Source organism: Pygoscelis adeliae, unplaced genomic scaffold, assembly GCF_000699105.1.
Source record: "Pygoscelis adeliae isolate BGI_AS28 unplaced genomic scaffold, ASM69910v1 Scaffold54, whole genome shotgun sequence".
NCBI lineage: Eukaryota > Metazoa > Chordata > Aves > Sphenisciformes > Spheniscidae > Pygoscelis > Pygoscelis adeliae.
The window spans coordinates 4476362-4498769 of record NW_008824982.1 but is presented as its reverse complement, the minus strand read 5'-3'; positions in this window follow the sequence as shown (position 1 = coordinate 4498769).

Here is a 22408-nt window from a genome sequence, read left to right as displayed (position 1 = left end):
TCCCTTTGGCCAGTTGGGGTCAGCTGTCCTGGCTGTGCCCCCTCCCAGCTTCTTGTGCACCTCCAGCCTTCTCAGTCGGTAGAGCATGGGAAGCTGAAAAGTCCTTGACTAGTGTAAGCACTGCTTAGCAACAACTAAAACATCGGTGTGTTATCAACATTATTCTCATATTGAATCCAAAACCCAGCACTGTACCAGCTACTAGGAAGAAAATTAACTCTATCCCAGTTGAAACCAAGGCAATCTTCATACCAAGAACTGTGGTTGTAGTACCTCCCTCTTAGTATTTTTCTGAATGAGAGAAAGCAGTGGGCCTTAAAGATGAAGTGATTACTGAAAAAATATTGGTGCTACTGACTGACCAGGGACCTGAGGAAACACTTTACCAAAAACTTAACTGTAAATTTCTGCTTAAAGCCCATTGTTTTAACATGCTTTAAAGTAGGAGTGCACTGAGTGTTTCCCTGCTTCTGGCCCTATAGAACAGCCTGTTGCTCCAGTGGCCCTTTTCTCTCTTCTCACAGACAACATGCACTGCGAGAAAGTGAAGTCTATTTTTTTTCCTAAACTGATATTGAAACATAGGTTATGGAATAACCAACTTTTAAATTGTATTTCATACACCATTGACTAGAAATTCTCATGGCTTCATTGCAATCCAGATCTCTTTTATTAAAAGGCATTCTTTCAGTCCCAGTGTGGGATCCTTCCATATTGTGAGTTATTATACACTAAATATGTGTGCTAATCCAAATGAAACTAACTTCCCTTGAGTATTTTTATAGCCTACAGTCAGTTGAATCTGGGCAGAAGCTACAGAACCTGGATTAATGTACTGCTCTCTTTTGACTGACATAAATAATTTACTTATTCTGCTTCAAAACAAAAATATTTATCCTTAAAGATGGGCTGGAAAGGATCACTTTTAAGGAAGCTGTTAGTTTTTTTCTCGTTTCCATTTTAGAAAATAATGATTGAATTTTTGTGAACATTCACTTACGTTCTGTGAAGTGATGGTACACTTTTGTCCCCTACACAGTGTAGTGAGATTTCTGTACCTAATTGAAGCCACTAAAATGTTATGGGCATTAAATTTGTTTTAATGAGGTGTTCATGAATGAAAGGAAGAACAATAGCCTGTCACTTATTCATGAACTGATCTGACAATTTTGCTGTGCCTGGTGTCTGAAACAAAAAAGCTGTAGAGATGTTGTCATTAGTGAGATCTACAGCAGCAAAGGCTATGGTGACATAGGCCTGTTAGGATTACAATTAGATGTAAAAGATCATCCGAAAGAGTACAATTGCAGGTATTTTATCTAATCGAATATGTGGAAGTGACACTTTTCAGAGACACACTGGGGAAAAGAAATCCTCTTCTCTTGCAGTGTCATTTACATATGGTGATAATGGTCTTGGTGCTGCTTCCATAGATATAAATATACTTTGTTTCTCTGTAGCATATTGTTTCTCCCCCATGTTTTTTTCACCTTTAGCCTAGAAATAAAATGGCTGTGTATGTTAAGTGTGTGAGAATTAGTTTATGCTGTCACTTACATTTCCAGATGTTTTAGTCTCATGCTTGCCTAAAGTCCTTCACCAAATAAGAGGGTTCTTACTCAAAAAAATATTTTTTAAGAGTAGTTCTGCAGAGTGTTTCTTATTTTGCTTTTGTTCATAAAGGATGCTTTATGACCAAAATTATGGATTCCAGCATGTTGAGTGACAGTCCACTTCGCTGAGAGCTTTTCAGAAAGGAAATACATTTTGCACCCTGGATGTAGCCCAGTCTGGGGATCTAATTGTCGCTGAATACTGAATATCAAAATAGTTATTGTAATCCAAGAAGATTAATTGCTTCTGTGAGTAAACAACTAAAGTAACTAAACTCACGTCAGAAAAAAATCATGAGGTTTATCTTCTTTGTGCTTCAGGGCATAGACTAAGCAGTTGAAGGAAAAAATGTAATTCAGTGACATACTGATTCATAATTAGTCCCACTTTGGGTAGTTTAGTTTTTTCCTTGGAAACACTCAGTAATGGCCAATAGTGGAAACAATAGTCTAGTTAGACTACTGATTTATTCTGGTGTGTTTATGTATTTGTTTTATATGAAGTCTATTTAAGAGGACAGTTTTTCATCATGATGATGTTGCACAAAGACTGTTTTTGTGTCCTCTTGTGCAAGGAATGCATATTGTTCACTGCATGTACATCTGAAAGCTATGAATTTACAAATACTGTTTTTGAAATAGCTTTTCTAATAAATAGTTCTATAGCTTTATGTTCTTTTAGATGAAAATAGGAAGAAAAAAATGCAAGCATTCTGTACCAAAATCCAAAGACTGTGTAGTAAGTGATTGGAAAGCATAACACTGAATCATGATCTAATTCAGCTTTAATTGTAGTGAGTAAAAGTTTTTCACTGTCGCATTGTCATTACCTTCTGTGGTAGAGAAGGAATAAGCAGGTACTGAAGATATTTCTGAGTAAAGTACTGCAGCCTGTGTTAAATGGAACACCAGACTCCTTTTGCATTTTTAAACTATGAAAGTGTGAAAAATTAATTCACATTCCACTCAAAACTAGGAAAATGAAGATGTGCAGGTCTGTTTTCTCACCCAGCAATAAAATTTTGGGGACACCATCTATATCCTTTAGTCAAAGTGCTGTATAAGACTGTGCATAAAACTGCATCCCTTGAGGGTATAGATTACCCATAATGAAGAAGCCTTTTGAGGCATCTACTAGGAGTTTTAGTCTTTGAGAGCTTAAAGTTATCTTAGAAAATGAATACAAATGTGATAAACCGTCATTCATCTCCTTTGAGTTGCTCTGTAATTCCTCCCATCTTTTCTTCAGACCTATTTTTTTCCACTTATGCCAATATCTTTTGATTCCTTGTGTGGATTCCCATGCTTTTCTCTGTGAAAAGAGTCTCTTCTTTTTTGGTTTCATTTAAACCCCTTTCCAAGTTGCATAAGTTGTGAATAAAATCAGTTGGTTTTATTTTTTAAAAACTGCCTATGAAGTGTCATAGTGCTATAACTGTTTGGCCTACATTCACTTCTTAGTTCTTCTGGTTTATGAACAAACTTGCCAAAATAAGAAAACCATTGGAAACTTTGGCTGCTGAGAAATCTTTTAATCAGAGAGCATCATATTTCAGAATTAAAGTCATACCTGTAACTCTGTGGACACCACAGACAATGAGGGCAAGTTTTTTGTCATCTGCCATTAGCCGTTTAAATGTTTGGAGAAGAATGATTCTTTTTTAACATTAACTATGCAGAGGTTGGATGTGTCTTCTTTAAGGTTGTCTTGAGGGTTTCTTTTTTGTAAGCAGTGGAGAAAGACTGGTCACTTCTAGAGGAATGTTTATCTCACTTATTTTATGATTGAAAGAATCATCATCCTTGGGAACAGACCAGCTTTCCCCTTTCTAAATTATAAAAGGACCATTAGTGTCAACTGTATGCCTACGTTTTAGATTACAAAAGGTAGATGAGAAGAATCTCACACACAGAGTCTATGTACTTCCTAAGGCACTCAGTAGACATACTGACTAGATCTTCTTTACCTTAGAGTTAACACTACTTCAAGACTGTAATTTTAAACCAGAGTTTTGGATTGCCTAAAAGCAAAGTCAATGCAGTTAAAATTGTTCTCTTAAGGTATAACCTGCCCTCAGTGGAAATGTATGGGAATCACAGGCAACATAAACTAATACAGATCCTAGTATTTAATCTCAAAATCTAACTTGGACATCTTGCTTTTACGCCCTGTGTAGTAACATCCTGTCGTTGAAAAATGACTTTCTATTATGTGCAAGTACCTCTTTTGACAGTGAGGATAGAGAGTGACGACCAACCTAAATATCTTTCTTCTGTCTACATTATTTTATGCTTCATGTTGTTACATATAATATTTAAGAGCGCTACACTGAAGTGATGAGAGAGGGATTCTTCCCCGTTTTCGGGCACCCCCTCCCTTTGTTTTGTTCTTTAGTCCATGTTTCCATTGCCTGTATCATGCCTGTTATTACGTGTTTTCTCTGTGTAAAGGTCTATTTGCAGGATAGGAAGTTTAGGGCTCAAACTGCTGGGTTCTGTTTGATTTAGAAGGCAATGCCTGAACCCACTGTTATTAAATGTGACAGGGCTTGACAGAGCCTTAATCAGTTTCCCCTCTTGCCTTTTTCCACGGTGATCAGTGAAAGAGAAAAAAATTAATTGAAAACTGTGGTCATAAAACTCATGGAAAGTGGCAAGATGAAATATAGACTATAAGCAGTACATTAAATTTATTTTAATTCATGTTCTTATGTGTAAGAATGATCAAACTTCAGGTCAACAATTGTCCTTTAGCATTATTTCCACTGCATGAGTAACAAATAATATCAAAGTGATGGCCTTTGAATGTTCTGTATTATGAAATATAACCCTTTTCATGTAATGATAATTCAATAAATAATATATCCACATAAAAATGTTCTGCTTTGTAATACAGTTTTTCATCTGTCCAAGTTATTTACCTTATGAAACAAACTGTTTGTATTTGGTAATAAATATTTTCTGTAAGAAAGTTATCAATAGTTTCCAGCCTGACTACACTGATTAGGCACATGTAAGAATTATGAGTGGTAGGTAGGATTTTTTTTAACATAAACATATATGTAAAGAACATAGCTTGTATATTTGCAAAGTACCCAGCAATGGGACCAAGTGATGAAGCATCATCCCGTGTAAAGTCTGGATGAGAGTCAGTAGAGGCTGATTTTCTTATCTTTGGCCACTGTGCAGGTCAGGGTTGCTTCCTGATAGACTAACTCATTAACTTGTATGTTTTTCTTCTGGGAGTGGGGCACTTGGTAATCCCTAGCTGTCCATCGAAAGAGGAAGCTTATAATTCTCAGGAAAGGTTTCTGGCTTTCTCTGATTGCCTTTTCTACACAAAACTGTTCCAGACATGGGTACAGGTTGTTCTTTTTCTGTCTGGAGTATCCTAATTTATGTTCTTGCATTCATTGTTGGTTACAGTTCCTTCTTGGAGTACCCAAGTTGTAGACAGAGAATGGTCTGAGGAGATGATCTTACTGTCTCAATGGCATTCGGTTATATGTGCAGTATATGAATGGGATACTGATATTTATGTTCTTAATCTTAATTCTCATTCTGCATTTGACTTGTGCCTCTCTGCCCACAGATGCTTCCCGGCCAGATTTGTTGGCACACTCCCTGAGCAGCTTCCAGCACCTGTGGTAGGACAAGACCATTAACAATGCAGTCATTGGGATGTTTGGCTGTGAGCTGGCAATCCTGCACGTCAAGAATGAATTGAACTGCAAGATAACTGCTTAAAATAGACAGTAACACTTGTCACAGGAAGGGGCAATTTTATGAGTGATATAAACCCACTTTTGCCTAGTGCTTCAAACTTATCTGGACCAGAAGATCATTAGGTAGGTGAGATTTCCAGCAGGAGTTACTTCTAGAACCGAATGGTGCTTGGCTTGAGTTAGGTTCTATTTTAGAAGTTACAATTTCATTTTCTTCTGAGTCTCTGTTAGACCTGTAACATGAAGGAAATGCAGCAATACAGGTGGAGAGATGCAAAAGGTATTGGTGTCTTGGGGCATGGCATTCTAATTGACACTTAGGGTGACCTGTAAAATTCTGTTGAGGTTTTGTCACTCATGAGTAATGTAAGCCATTTCAAAACCAAGCCTCCCAGTTCTTTTATATGCATCATGGGTCTTTATTTTTTATGCTTAGCTTCTGTCATTTCACTGAGCAATTAACCTCTTCTTCTCCTAGAAAGGTTTTGATGCTGCTCGTTGAACAGTTGTTTGTAAGAGAACTGAAAATAAGCATTTGTCATAAAAACTTTTAAAGATCTTGGTCTTGATTGTCTTTGCTCATTCTAAGCTAACAAGTTTTTATCAAAAACACAATATAATTTTTTTTTTTTTCTGAAGTGCAGCATGTCAGCAAGTATAGTCTATTTCTGTAGTTGGCATATTTTAATATCTCCCCCAGGTGTAACTCAGGTATTTAGTATCCTTTGAGTGTTTCTGTTGGATTGTCTTAGCAGCATCATCTCATCTCACCTGAAATTGGAAAGGCTCCTCCATGGAAATGTGAAAAGGCTGGAAGGCTGATGCTTAAAATAAAGAAGATAGAACAATCTTTTTGTAATGATTGCAGTGCCCATCAGTGCTGTGTGAATGAGAGCAGCATTACTAACAGCAGCACTGAAGGTTTGCTCTAAGGACACAGATTATGGCAGACGACTGAACGACTCCGCAGATGGATAATGCAAGGTTAGGCACACTCGTCGGCTGCTTCTCCCCCCACCTTTTTTTTTCATCATAAGGATAATCTTTTCCATAGCTTTCTTGAGAATAATTCAGCTAAACTTGTGCCGTGACTGAGGCAGAAAGGAGCTCCAGTAAAGCATGTGTAATGCAATGGTGAAATCAAGTAATTTCTCTTTTTTGCCATAATAAAAGTTAGGCAACTGGGCAGGAAACAGGCAAAGAAACTTTACTGGTAATTATGGCTATTTTTCCCAGCTTTAATTTTGGTGAAGGGGTTGGCTGATGTTTATGACTCAGCAGTTAAAACATTCCCGTCTGTACTGATAATAGCTGTTAACTGTAACAAATGCAGTAGGAAGATGCCCCTCTTTTGCTGCAATACCTCAGCAAACTTGCTTAGCTGTAGCTGGGCTATATTATAAAGCACCAGTGTCAGCTTTCAAAAAGGGGGAGTCTCTGATCTCCTTTGAAAAGTCTTTTGTTTTCATTGTTTGAGGAAGATGATCCCAGAGTTATGTGTCAGTGGTTTAGCTTTTGTGTAGAGCCTAGCTGTGCAAAAAAAAGCTTATGGCAGGTACAGCCTCAGTGACAGAAGATGATGATGATGTCCCTGATTAACCTTTGTAAATATTAGTCTTAAAAGACTTAGTAATAATAATGTCCCTAGCTAACGTCAAAGACAAACCCCATGTCTATGCACTTTCAAATGAAATAGAGTAAAACAACTAAGCTACTTCAGCAGTTACTTAAAGGAAAACAAAGTCTGAAATATTCAGTCAGGTTTTATGTAGTAACTCATACTTTCTCATGACTTTGTTTTGCATTATCTATCCTCTATATAGATACACTAATCAGTGGTAGAAGGAGACTGAGTGTCAGCTAGAAATTGGAGAGTGGTGAAGGACATGCACATGATTAAAACTACCTCTGCCATAACAATCTCATGTGTAAGCATTTCAGGATTCATGAGCACAGTGAATGTGTGGCCTGTACTGTTCAGATGGCCTTGGTGGGGTTGCTTGAAATTTGTTCTCAGCTCACCTGGGTGCCCACGGACTAGTCATTGGCAGGAGTGAGTGCAGGATGAAGCGCAGGAGCCATGGATAGTTCATTTAAAAATGTAGCAGCTGAGAAGAAAGAGTAGTGGTGCTTTTCTGCATAAAACATTTTATCCCTGGAAGTGGAAGATACGGGTCAATTCCTTCCTCAGCCTGGCAGTGTTCAGACATCTCCCAGGAGTGTGCCAATGAGCAGTGGGGTGGGATGGTCACGGGAGAGTTCCCCAAAAGTTGAGTTGCTCTTAGAGGCTTCTCTCTCTTCTATTTCAGTGCAAAATGAAGCTTGACTTGGCTGGCATTTGTGTCTGGATTTGTGCAGCCACGTTTGAAAGATTCATGAGGCAAGAGAGGGCAAACGCAGGGAGCTGCCTCAGCCCAGTGCTAAGGGTGCTGAGGGAGGATTTGTGCAGCCACGTCTGAAAGATTCATGAGGCAAGAGAGCAAACACAGGGAGCTGCCTCAGCCCAGTGCTAAGGGTGCTGAGGGAGGGGAGAGGAGTAAGTGCAGATCCTGCTCCCATCATTGCTTCACACTTTACCAGTGACTAGTGCATGGGCTGACCTGGGCTGTGACATACAGGTGCACAGCACTGCTGCCTTACCGCCGTTAATCCTTTTTCTCCGTCCAAGAAAGTGAAGAGTGAGGCAGTGATCACGTGTGACAGGAACAGCTCAGAGCAGGAAGCTGGTCCTCGGCAGAGGTGCCCTGAGTTACCGAGGGCATGTCCCTCCAGCGCCAGGGCATGACCAACTCGGCAGGGATGTGCGCACCGCAAATGGCCACAGCGGCTGGCAGGGTGCTAGCGGTGAGACTCATCCTGAGTCTCAGTCCTCCAAATGGTTTCTGGTAGCACAAGAGCTTTTGAACCATTTTGTAGCAGGAAACATATTTTAATAAGGACACTGTCTCTTGGACTACATGTTCTTCTCTTCCTGGCCATGTAGCTCATGCCTTTCTCTTCGGATTAACAGCTTTTTTGTGATAGTTAGAACAATTGCTTACAAGGAAAACAAACATTAGGAAGACAAGAGTGATAATAGGAGTGATCAGTGCTCACATATTTGTGTGCCTACAGGTATGGTCCAGTATTTAGGATTTTGGTCCTTTGATTTAATGAGCATAGCTTTTAAGAATACAGTTAATACTACAATGTATGCAAGCAATGGGAGCACAGTTTCAGCTGATCACATTTGTCGTGTTATGTAATGGAATTTCCTCTTCTTCTAAAGACCTTATTATCTGCATCAGCATTAAGCATGTGTAACATTATTAGTTAATGTTTGTAATGTTTGTTGCCCAAGGGCCCCAGTCATGATTGGGTCCCCCACTGTGCTAAGTGCTGTGTAAACATGCACAATTTAAGGAAAGATGTGACCTGAAAAGAGAGACAAAGGAGACAATAAAATAAATCTGTTTTGAGATGATACACATCTGCACTGTTTAACTGTTGTCATAAGTTGGTAGATGGCCTCATTTGTGCCTCAAGCCATCATTAATTATCTGACTCTTCTTTTTATAGGCAAAACAGCAAAGATGGATTTTGAGCAGTGATTTGGATTAAAAAATGATATATGTGCTTATCTTGATTAGGGAATTCAGTGTTGAAGTAGCTTCTGGGCAGGAAGCTCAGAGACTTCTGGAGCATCTGGGAGCATGGTCTGCTGGTAGAACAAGAAAGCAAGGAAGAAGCATGGCAGGATGCAAGATCAGGCATCCAGTGGAAATACTGATTTGATTTACTGAAACACTGGGACTGAGTGGAAGGTTTAAGGGATAAATTCCAGTGTGTTGTAATTGGAATCACAGAATCATAGAATGGTTTGGGTTGGAAGGGACCTTTAAAGGTCATCTAGTCCAACCCCCCTGCCGTGGGCAGGGACATCTTCAACTAGACCAGGTTGCTCAGAGCCCCATCCAACCTGACCTTGAATGTTTCCAGGGATGGGGCATCTACAACCTCAATTGGGAAAATGGGTTAGAAAAATGACTTTGAAAGATGATATTTTCCCTTGGTTGGAGAGATACTGCACAACACATACAGATCTCTCCCAGCGGAGTGTATGAGAGAGAACGGCTCACAAGTCTGCTATCACTGTGTTACTCAGTGCATGTCTGGTAGGAGTGAAGACCCAGTGATGCAGCCTGCAGCAGCAGCAGTAAGAGTGACAGGGAGTGTTGTGTTGAATTTTTAACAGTGTCAGATAACATGGGGAGCACTGAGGTTTCTGCTTTGGCTGCATGTAGCTGATGATGAGTCATCCAAGGGAAGGTGCGCAGCAGGTAGGTAGATGCAAAATGGCAAGGAATGGTGATGGCCAGAAACACAGCCACTGCAATGCTGATATTCTATCGAAAGGAAAAATGAAAATTACTGACAGTTCAAATGCAGACAAACCCACCAGATTATCAATATCATTTAAGATTAATTCTGTTTTTTCTTCTAATACTCCAAGTGCAAGCAAGCTAATTAAGTTTGGGAGATTATTTTGTTACTTGATTTCAAAACTTTTAAATGCTTTATTTAGTTAGATTCTGGATATGAAAGTACTTGCAAACCCATTGACAGAAAGCAGGGACTAAAAAACTTGAGTGCAGAATTTAGAAAGTTTTTGAACACTACAATAACCGTACTATCACAAAAAGACAGCAGTTGTTTTGTCCATGTGACTTTTCAGTGTTATCACACCCCGCAATTCAATTTCACTCTTTTCTGCCAGCAACAGAGACTAGTTAATTTTTTATTTTGTTCCATCTTTCCTTCTGGCTACAAATATATCTCAGAGGGGCTGCCAAAGTTTAAATGGTCATGGTGTTGATCAGTGATTTCTTAGTTATGGATGGTTTTCTTTTCCATTTGTCTCTTCATTTCATTTAACAAATTTGTTTTTGTGACTCATTTGTTCATTTGTCTCAGAGACAGGAGCATAAATAAGGGGACAAAACAAAACTCAGCTCTTTGAAACAGAAATCCGTGGAGCTCTCATAAAGAGCTTTTTAACAACTTTATGAGACACTATGTCAAAGGCCTTTGAGAGTCCAAATAAATCCTTTATATTAACCTCCAGGGCTCAAGAGGAGTTAAATCTCCTCAACATTTTAAAAATGAAGGCACTTCTTTATTTATCTAATTTGCATAAGAAAATTTCAGATAACACTTCAAATAATATTTTAAAAATACCAAAAAAAAGTCTTTTCAACTCCATTCGCGTACTCACCTGAAGTGCCATCATGGATCACAAATTAAAGACAAATGAGGAATAAAAGATTGATTTTCAACATGACAAAATGTTATCAATTGTTTGTCCTGGGTGTCTCTGAGGACAAATCAGAAGTGGCCAAAAATAAAATATAAACCATCGTTTTGTGAAAAGTGTAGTACAGAGAATGCAAGTAATAGTAATGCATTATCATTGCTGGTCATACTATGTTTGGTTCTGTTAGTCTCATTTTTATAAAGAAACAGGAATGTGAGAAGGTAAGGAGGTGATAAGAGGTAGGTGATAAGCTTTATGAGAGAAGACTGTATTTTCTTCTCGTGGTTTAGACATCTAAAACAAATAAGAGACGTTCTTCTCTTCTTTTAGTTTAGAAAGGAAACAAACAATGTGGTAGAAATAGCATGGTAGAAGCATACCCAGTAATTGATGCTACAGGGAAGATAAATTTGTAGCTCAGAATGAAAATCCAGGTGGGATTCACTGCTGTAAGTCATCACTGAACAAAATGAACAAGATCCTTGTCTTCCCAGAAGTGCCTGTGAATAGCAGTGTTGGAAGCTTTTCTCTTTTATTTCCTCCACAAAGAGGGAGCTCTTTCCAAACCTGATATTGCTGAAATATATTTCAAGGCAGGGTGAACTTTTGGACCTTGTTTTCAGAAGAGTCATTTAATCTGCTTTTAGCTGTAGGTTTTGTCCATCTGATCACAGCAAATTCTGGCATATTTACCCATACGGGTTGTCTTGTTTCTGTGACGCACCTGGTCTTGGCCACAGCTGGAGGTGAGATCAATGTTTCTCAGACTCGGCTGTGATACTTTTGAGCTCAAAGGGGTGGTGGATCAGGGAGCTTGTGGTGCCTTACGAGTCAATAGACAGCAAGAAGTCAGTTGTCCCTGGCTTGGCAGCATCTCAGCTTCTCCAGGACACAGGACCCACTGTGGTGACTGGCTGCATGTGTGCAGAGTAGCCAGCAACTGCAAAATGTATGCCAAGCACTGGTAGACAGGAACAGCAGGGCTGACCTACTTTTACAGGAGGATCAAAATATGGGGAGTTAGGCAGAGAACTGAAAAGGATTTGTGGTGAGGAGGGAAGGTCAGAGAGAAAGGGGTGGACAGAGTAAAATCCAGAGGGACAAGTTTTAGGGAAAAGGAGAAAGGCAACCACAGAACTGAGGGAATAAACAGCCCAAAGGAAAGCAGCACAGGAAGACAGGAGGACAGACAAGCAGAACATCAGGTGCAATTCACTTTCAGTGAATCCCTTGTTTCCTCAAACACTCTCCAATTTCCTAGGACTCACTGGCTGAGTGCTTTCAACACGTTTGTGTGAGGTGAGCAGATGAAACATGACCTAAGCTTCTGTTCAGATATACTTTAAAAATGTTTAAAGCACACAGTCAGTTGGGTCTTAATTGATTTATCAATAGCTTGTGGCTCATGCTTAGTTCAGTAACAATCCATAGTTCAGGGTCTAAATTTGAGATGGACTGTTCCTGAGATCAGTTCATGCAATGTTGTACTGTATTTTGTCTGTTACTCAAGAAGCCCCAAGTTTCAGCTTTTCTGAAGAGAGTCCTCAATGTCACATGCCTGTTTTTGAAATGACATAGAAAAGTCTTATCTGCTTACCTGTATGGTGGGGCTTTCAGATACTTGTTCATCTTCTAGGTGTGAGTGAATCAAGTGAATAGTTGAATTGGTATATGCTATCTCTGAGAAGTGTGTCTCGCACTATTATTCATTTTGCAGTGATGGCAACTTATAGTGCTCAAAACCTGCAGATTGCTGCATCGTACATTCCTTTTCAGTTGGCAAAGAAGATAACAGCAGCAGTATTTAACAGATACGGATATCATGGAGGACAATTAGACTGTAATACTCATTCTGTTTCTCATATTGACAACTCAGTCATAACTTTGAGGGAGTGCTTCCTGTTTAACCTGGTGCCTACAAGCACTTAAGATATAGTTGTTGATGTATTTTTGGTGTTGGTTGGTAGATATATTTGCATAGGAAGATCTGTAGTTAAGGGGGAGGAAGAGGGACAGACTTTCTGAATAGCTGATGTGATGACAGGTGAATAGCTGCTCAATGTCTTCTTTCCATTTCTTCAACATGGTGCTGAATCTTCCTGTAAAAGACTGTAGAACAAAAACCTGTTAGGCCATCATTACAAATTAAAAGTTTACCCTTGCAAAAATACAGAAGACTATTAAAATTGACAGAGACTGTGGAAATCTTTTCCCATTTGCATTAATCTTTGTATAATCCACAATTTCATGAGCAAGGGCTTCATCTCTTTTTTTTTACTTTTGTAATAGGAAAAAAAATAGAGGGAAATAAATTTCACTGGTATAAAACCCATAAAAGTGCAGGCAGATGCATTGACTCCTGCAGTTGGAATGGAGTGATAGCACAAGCTGGTATCCCCATGTGTGGAGGAACAGGGGGGGATATAAACTGGCTGCTTCTTTAAGTGCAGGAAGTCCCTTGTGGTCCCTACAGCTCACGAGCAGTTAGTTCACTGCCATATCAGTGCTAGCTTGATTTTAAAGCTAGCATGGATTATATGTGCTCTATAATCATAGCTCTGACTGTAGGGTAAATCCTCCAGTTTATCAAGACAACTTCTAACTCATGTAGTTGCTCTTGGAAATTATTCTTTTTGCATTGATGGTGTCCTTCCAAATGATCAACGTCTTTTCAGAGTATTCTTTTTTGTGGCTTAATGAACTACATCCATTTGATTCAAATGTTTTCCTCATAAACTCTATGCTGTATGTTGATACTTATCTTTTGATGTATTAAAATGCACCCTTTTCGTTGTTTTCCTCACAGTCATAAATAATAGTTTTGTGTTGGTTTACATTATAATAAAGGGTGTGAAAAGTTAAAGAGTCCTCTGTATTTCTGCAACATTAGTAAAAAGGTCTTGAGAATGTTTCATCAACAGACTGACAAAGCGCAGTCTGCTGCTGATTGCATGTCCCCATTAGCTCTGGGTGTTCGGGTCACCAGTGGCTTACTCGTGAGAAATTTCATGTGTTTTCACCAGAATGAGTTTTCATTTGCAAATTTGTACCTGAGGAATGTTTTCTGTTGACTAGCATTCCCTACATTGCTGTTTCTCCCAGCACATAAATGATGTGTAATACAGGCCACCAATCACAACTTTAAATGAAAAATAGCCAATAGTGAATAGTTTTCTGACTGACCAGTAGGTTGAAATCTGTATTTGAATTTGTCAAAGAACTCACCAATAGATCTACAGTAATCACGACCAATTTGCATACGGTTTGTGAACAAAAACTGGGCTTTCTTCATCAGGTATCTTATTCATGAAGAATAAGTCAATCAGCTCTAGTATTGTGAGGCAACTTGTACTGATTATTATAGTGTGTAAGAAGTTCTCACTGGTTTGAATTACTTTTTTCCTGTTCAAATCTGTGTGAAAGAATACTGTCTACGTAGCTGTAGTTATATTCATACTTTACGAGAACAACTTAAAAGAGCAGAAGGAGAAGCTTAAATAGGAATAATAGGCTAAAACTGAGCAAAAGAAAACCAAGGATGACTATCTGCAAGTAACTCCCAACTGTAATTTCTGGAGGTTACAGATAGCTCTAAGAGAAGTAGCTTGCATAGCTTGAATTAGACTGGACAAGTAATTAATGAGAAGCAAAACTGTACTAGCAGAAGAGTAGGCAAGATAGACCATTCTCATCTTTATTTGGGGCAATCTTAAACATATATTGCTGGTCTAAACATCATATGCATTTTCTGGTTTTGAATTACCTTTTCTGTATAGGCATTGGTTTCTTCTTTAGGTGACAATTAAAGTTAAAGGTTAGAAATATTATATATTGCAAGAAGGCAAAGCCAAGTATCTAGATGCTAGAACTGTTCAAAAGAGGCTATGCTATCATATAGGAATAGTTCATCAAGTTTTGATTTGTTAAAAGTAGATGACAACTTGCACATTTTATTACAAATTGTTTGCTGTCATAGCACTTAGGTGAAATGCTATTCTTTGAACTAATGAGTTACTATAGGAAGGGGTGAGATCATTTTAGAGAGCATTAGATACTGTAATAAGAAAGAACTCTGGAATAGTTTTATGGGTCACTACAAGGATTATCCTTGCAAAAGGCAACGTGACTCCTTTTGAAAAGAAAGTGTTTCTTCAAAGGTTAAAACCGTATTGACAGCTTCTATGATTCAATAAGATTTTTTTTCAAGATAAGGCCTACGTAATTTCAGATATTGCATGATTTCCTGGGGATAAATGAATGTCAGAAAATGAAAAAGGCTCATTTTCTAAGCCTGAGTGGCAATTTTCTTATTATGCTGTCATATGGATAAAGTACTTGCCATTCTGAATTGTGCTGGCTCTTAAGAAGCAAAATTTGGGCCAAGATTAATGAAATCAACCAAAATAATGTTTGTTTTCTTGGACATTCTATTGACATTCTGAAATGGCTTGGCAGATCTCTTTCCTAAGATCATTAGCTTACTGATATAGTTTGATCTCTCATTCAAAGAGTCCAACCTTCAAAGCTGCCCTCCTGCTGGCTGTATCTTGCAGCACCTTCTGAAGGACCAGAGCCTCGTCATTGGGGCCCACTTTCTTAGCAGCACTCCTTTCAGACAACAAACAGCCCTGGAGACATTATAACATTTTGGAGAAGTCAGCAAACTGTACTCATAACTTCAGGAGTTATAGTAGATCCGGTTGCTCAGGTTGGGCTCCAACCAGGGATAAGTTGAAGATGTGTGACAGGTTAGTCTGTCTTGGCAGCTGGATGCTGAATGCAGACATGATCCCACTGTGCTGCCCAGATGTGCAGAGGAATAGGAACTGTATTCAGAAAGGATCAGTGCCTACCAGGTGACTTAAAAACAGTAAAGCCAAGAGGAATTAATGGTTTAATTAAAAAAGTGAATTGCCCCAATGTCTGTTGGCTCTACAGGGACCTGAGACAGGCCAGGGTCTGCCTAGCTTCAGCAGCGAGGAGTAGCTGAGATTAAATCAGCCTAGACTGCCTGGATTTCATTGTATTTTTTTGCCATTGAAAGTAACATGTATGTTCTTAAGGTGAACCACATACATCTCTGTACCCTGAGTCTAGTTTGAGTGCATGAGGACTAAAGTTGAGAACATAATATCTATTGGAGGTGGAGGGCAGGGTCATTGGGGTGTAGGGCAGGAGGAGGGAGTATGACTGCAGTGTCAAAGTGACTCTTGCTGGTGCTGCTAAAGATGTCAGGGTGGTCATAAGGATAAAAATATCAGAGCATCAACTTGCTGTTACAGGTAGAAGTGTGTTAGAATATTGATGTCGAATAAGCTGACATGCAGTTGTGTGTGTGTACCTATATACATGCAAATGCTTGTGGTAGAGGTTATACACACGTGTTTTTTTTTTTTAAGGAATACTAATGTCTGTGTACACATATGAGACAAAAATATTTATCTACGGGGCTTGCACGATGCATTCAGGACAAGACCATGAGGCATAGGGACAGAAAAGCCAGTACTGGGTATGGATTCTTGCTCATATTGTCAAGAAAGCTTTTGAGGTCAAGACAGGGCTGGACACGGAAGTAAACTGTACACTGAAACCAGAAAGCATGCATGACAGTATAATTTGAAATAAGAGGTCTTAAAATGAAATAAGCCCTTTGACTGCTGCTGTTTAACACACTTATAACATGTATTTTTAAAGGTATCGCATACTTGTCTTACTGTAATTCCCCTGTAGAGCTATGGCATAGAATCATAGAATCAGAGAATCATTAAGGTTGGAAGAGACCTCTAAGACCATAGAGTCCAGCCGTCAACCCAACACCAGGGATGGTGACTCACCCACTTCCCTGGGCAGCCTGTTCCAATGTTTAACTACTCTTTCAGTAAAGACATTTTTCCTCATGTCCAATCTAAACCTCCCCTGGCGCAACTTGAGGCCATTTCCTCTCGTCGTATTGCTAGTTACCTGGGAGAAGAGACTGACACTCACCTCACCACAACCTCCTTTCAGGTAGTTGTAGAGAGCGATGAGGTCTCCCCTCAGCCTCCTTTTCTCCAGGCTAAACAACCCCAGTTCCCTCAGCTGCTCCTCATAAGACTTGTGCTCCAGACCCTTTACCAGCCTCGTTGCCCTTCTCTGGACACGCTCTAACACCTCAACATCCTTCTTGTAGTGAGGGGCCCAAAACTGAACACAGTATTCGAGGTGCGGCCTCACCAGGGCCAAGTACAGAGGCACGATGTGATATGAACCTTTTAGTATGCTGTACCAAAGCAGACCATGATCTAGTATAGCAGGACATCTTCAAATGGAAAAGCAGATGTCCTGGTGTAACAGTATGGCTGATAGAAACCAAGGCATGGCATAAAAAAGTGACTCCAGTCATTTCTAGGTTTCCATTAAACCCTAATATAATGTCAAAGTTTGTGCTTAGCTGCATAGAAAGAACCCTAACTTTTGACAGTTTTTTTTCTCACATTTCTTGTGAGACACACAGGAAACCATGCATCTCTTTGTGTTTGCACTGGCCTAAGGGCTTCAGTGACAGTCTAATAAAGGCTAAGGGTAGGTTTCTTGTCAGAAAAGCTCTTCCTTTTCCTTTTTTTAAAAAAGATTTTTGCACAACAGAAATATATTTTTCTAATTTTCTATGTAAGTTTACAAGCACCTTTCTCCTGTGCTTTTATTCTTTGCAATTTTTTTGATCCTCTGGACTTTTTGGTATCTACTGCAATTTCTCCAGAGTTTGGCTAGCCTTGCAGCAACAGATGTGGGTCCAGCAGCTGCTTTATTATCAAAACTGAAGACGTAATTCTGCAAACAAAGTGAGTAACTTCAGTTACTTAACTACTCTGATAGAAGTGGTTTTTTTTATAGTAACTCAGAGGGTCACGAAAGGTTAAACCTCTTCTAGGTGCTGCTGAAAAGGAGTCTAAGGGAAGCAGAATGAAGGGAGGGCACTCTTGCTTTCTTTATTTGTTTTCTCCTACTAGGTTGCATTTGTAGGTGAAGCCTAGGTATTTGCATTAAAAAGCTGCTGCTTTAGAAGTAAGAGAAAGCTCATTCTTTTCCATCTTTGTGTCATTTTACAAAGTACCTGCTGGCCAGAAGAGGTGTGTAGTCATACCTACATGTAGGACACAGGCATGACACAGTTCTATATGGGGAGTAAGAACCTTCATAGCAGCTATAAATGACTGTTTTATGACAAGTAAGTTGGAAGTTCGAGATGGCCAGATCATATGGCATTTATTTACAGAAGGTGGCAGAACGGCAGGCAAACCAAACTTTCAGCTTGTTTGAAATGGCAAGGCTCTGTGTACACAAGGCTCCCCGGTGGAGTGGTGACCCTCTGTAACGTGATGTGGGGCCTGGCTTCTTACATTTGAGTTTAGTAAATAGAGGGTTGCAGCCTCACGTATTGTGCTAGGCTTCCCAGTGCGTGCAAAGGGACCGCATGACTGGTCTCACTGCTGCTGTGATTGGCATCCCCTCCCACTTTACAATGTTTTTTATAAACTTTTTTGTTGTACCGGTAACTGGAACGTATATGGACAGCCTGGCTGTAGTGAAAATAATGTAACGATCAAAACCAGACTTGGCCAGTAAGAGCCAACGTTTAGTTAATCACTAACTACAGCACAAGTGAGCCTTGGTACTGTCAGACCGTATCAGATGTTTGCTGTATTTTAGGAAGATAAGAGCAGTCGTACTAGATCAGAGCAGAGATCCACCTAGTTTGGTATCCTGACACCAGCACTGGCCAGAAGAAGATCTGTGGGAAGTGTATAAGAACAGAGAAAAATTATTTTCCCTAGTATTCTCCCCAGTTTCTTGTGCTCTGGAGTTTAGGATTTTCTTGAGCCAGGGTTTATATCTTTGTGTATATCAGCCTTCAGTACATCTTATGTGACTTTTTCTATTTCTATTACTTTCAATATGGTTTATGAATAAAAAAGATAATTATCTTATTATTTCTGAGTTTTTGAGGTATGTTTCATTTCCCTCAAAGCAAAATTGGAAGTTTAGAGCATTGGGGGAAAAAAAAGAAAACCCCACCATTTGTAAGTTTTGGCTGAAACCTAAGCCTGTTTAACCTAAATAAGATAGGCAAATAATTTAGCTAGACTGCTCTAATTTTTTTATTAAGACCAGAAATACCTTCTAGAAAGCTATTTTCTATGTGCACTGAGAACAAGACAAAGCATCAGTGTGTTGATTTATCCGGGTTCCCAAGCTGCCCCTGCAGCGTTCCCATCACTGTTACTTCATGGTGATTAGAGGCAGTAGCTACCTTTTGGAAAGGGAAAATGATGCAGAGAGAAATGTATGGTTTGAAAAGGATGAAAGAAAGGAACCAGGCAATGCTCTGAGGGGAAAACCTCCTCTTCTCACTAAGTGCATAGGGCTGGTCCTTGTTCTGATCTAACTTCTCTGAAGAGCGAGAGCCCTCCAATATACTCCAAAAAGAGTGAAGTGGTTTGGTGGAGCAAATGCATACAAAAACAAGCAGTTGGCCAAGAAAAACAGTGAGGAAATGTGAAAAAATAAAATGGAAACTCTGCAGAGTAGCTTCTTTCTTCTTTGTCACACGATATTTTCCTTGTAAGAAATGTTTATCATCTTCTTCCTTTCCCCATTCTTTTGTGGGAGAAATGGGGAGGGATGAGGACAGACTCAGGCATGGCTGCTGCTTTTCCTGAGGGCAGCCTGGCGCTGCTCCTGGTGATAGCAACTGATCCAGCTCTTGCACTGCTACCTTCATGGCCTTCACCCTTTCCTCCTTCTTTCTCTTTCTCCTTAGATAGGTGGCCCTTTCCCGTTCAGGCAGCAATCCCCTGCCCTCCCCACAGGTTTGGGCAGCTCACCTGAATTTTTGTCCCAGTCCTGAGCCAAGATTGCAAAGATGGCTTGGAGGGTGGCAAGAGGTGGTGCTTCCCAAAGCACTGGGCAAGCTGGCAGGAGGGGAACTTCTGGCTCCACCTTAATCTCTTTGTATGTGCCATGCTCTTCTCTTTCCTGCCCCATCCCTCCCTAGGCATCACTTTTGTCACTGCGTACTGTCATCAGTAGCTGAATCTGTTGTTTTATTCGACACAATCTTTGACTAATGAGGAGTTATGAAAGAAAATTGAAATACATTACATTTTTCTGAAGTGCTCAGGTGTTAATGTGGTGAGCTTCAGCTGAGGATTTGCTGTTCAATTAAAAAACCCCCAACAGTCTGTGTTACTCAACACTGGAATATTTCTCAGGTTCCTTGTCTGGCTGCAAGCCCCAGGCATGTCTTAACTTCATATTAAGATGAGGTGTTTGTCTAGCAAGTTTCCTCTCTTTCCTTATCTTTCCTTTCTTGCCTCCTCTCACTTGTTTTTTTCAGACAGAAAATTCAGTGCGTGCCCTGGATGGGAGCTCTTGCTCTTCTCTAGGTAGTTGTCAGTCAGAGTGACGAGGGAAACAGAGCTGCTGGATGCACTGGACATCAAAAGAAGTGTCTGCATGTGTTAAAAAGCAACTTCCTAAAAAGCCCACCAAGGTTAATGCGTTTTCCTATGGCAATTGCAAATTCATTTTGCCCTCCTCTTCCCCCTCCTCCCAACTTGTGTCATTTTAATCAAGTTTCTGTAAAATACTGTTCTAAATTCTTAAAGGGTGTGAGACTGATTATTGGTTACATGTAGATTGTGAGAAAGGAGAAAGGAAGCTGATTGTTGTTATTGCCACAGGAGACTATATCCACTTTGTCTTAATCCTCGGCACATCAGGTCACTAAGAAGAGCGTTATCATTTGATAAGCAAAGTAGGTACAATATTACCTTTGAAAGGACTAAGTGATTTGGAAGCTAAAGCACAGCCATCTCATAACCAGACTGGCCTCAAAGATGCAGTGTTTAAAGGGAGGAGGCAAGACCTGTTTTGTACTGGTTTGGGCATAAATTTTGTTTTTACTTAAAATGCGTAATTTTTGAATGCCAGAATGTCTTATTGAGTACATTCATTAAAGATGTGTTGCTACCTCAGTCAGCCTCTAAATATCCTTGAACATCCTAGCAATCATACTTATACACTGCCTCTGCTTGCTGGTGTGCTAATATAAGACTTCAGCTGTCATTTTGATATTTTAATGTTAGTCACTACACAGCTCACAAATATTTAGAGAAAATCCTTAATGTCAAACCTTCCTCCCACATAACAGATAATTTAATATTTCTCATTATGTATTTGTTGTTCAGTGCTTTAGCTCTCTATAAATCCTTATCCTGATTTAAAAATCATCTTATCATGCATTTGTAACAAATTTCTATTGATCTCACTTTTGAGTAATTTCTTTCACAATGGCAAGGGTAATAATCATATTTATTTTGGCACATACATTCAGTATTCACCCTCCCTGCTGTGTAAACACACAGAGAGCTGGTATTAGGAAGATCCTGTTTTTCCTATGTATGTGCCCGGAAAAATATCAGGTTGTAAACAGTTGAAACACCATTAAAAGTGTTTACTAAAGTAATTGATAGGGACCGAAATTCTCCCTGCAGGGTGTAAGCATGCAGGTCTGATAAAAAATACACACACCCCTAAATGGCAGAACCCATCAGCAGTTTGCCTCCCAAGTTTTCTTGCCCCAGTGCAGAGAAAGGTTGTGAAAAAGCCGTGACTCGTGGTCTGGCAGTACACACAGACCCTCCAAACTCCCTAATGAGCAGATCGCCTGACCGAAGGTTACTCTTCAGAGCACCGGGCTTTGGTGCGGGGCTGTCCAGTGACCCCGAGCAGCAGCCGCTTTGGTCCTCTTGAATCTTAATTAAGAGGGTTCAGGCCACAGGTGAGAGGATGAGGAGATGAACTTGCTAATGCAGCAAAACCCAGGAGGGTTCAGTTTGTGCAGTTTTGCAGGGAAATGTATGTGTTGATGGCAAGACAGTCCAGATTTTTAAGAAATGGGCAAGGAGCCAAGAAAGTCCTGCCTTTAGGTTCAGTCTGGCATTTTCTCTGTCGTTACAGGCAGCCCATTTAGCCTTTTCTATGTTACTCACCCTACATGCAGAATGGGGATAGTATCTGGTTGGTAGCGTTACAGGGTGTGTTGGTTAGCACGAGTGGAGATGAGAAAAGCCAAGTCATAGTAGCTTAATGTTATTAAGCTGTCCTGATTCTTTCTCTATCCACCTGAGATTTGTTTCATGTGCACCTACCTAGATGCTTTTCCATGCATACAAACAATTTATACAACAGAAATTTACAGTCTATTAAAGAAAATTTACAGTCTATTAAAGAACAAAGAGAAACATCTTGGTGTAAATTTTCCATGCTGTTGTAGCAGCATATTTGTTTGTACAGATATACACCAGAAAAAAAACTTTGGTTTTTGTATAGTGTTTTATAGTGTTCTAAGAAACAACTGGAGCCAAACACCTATAATTTAATTAAAATATTTTGTTGCCAATTCATAATACAATTTTTATTTTTCTATCTGAGTGGAATAATCTATTCATAAATTTTCCTCATGACATGTCAATTTTTATCTTGTATTGTTATTATTTACCAGCATGCAGGCCTGACTCCCACCTTGGTTCCTAGTGGCTACCATCTGACATCTCTGTAGCATCGCTGCTGTCCTTGTGAACAACATACTGGCTCTTTTTTGTTTCACCCCCAGTACTGTCACCTCCCCTATGGCTTTTAATAAGTGGCTTTTCCTGCTAAGCCTTCCAACACCCTTACCAACAGTTGCTTTGCTGTTTTTGTTCCTACCACACATCTAGTTCTGAACGACCTTA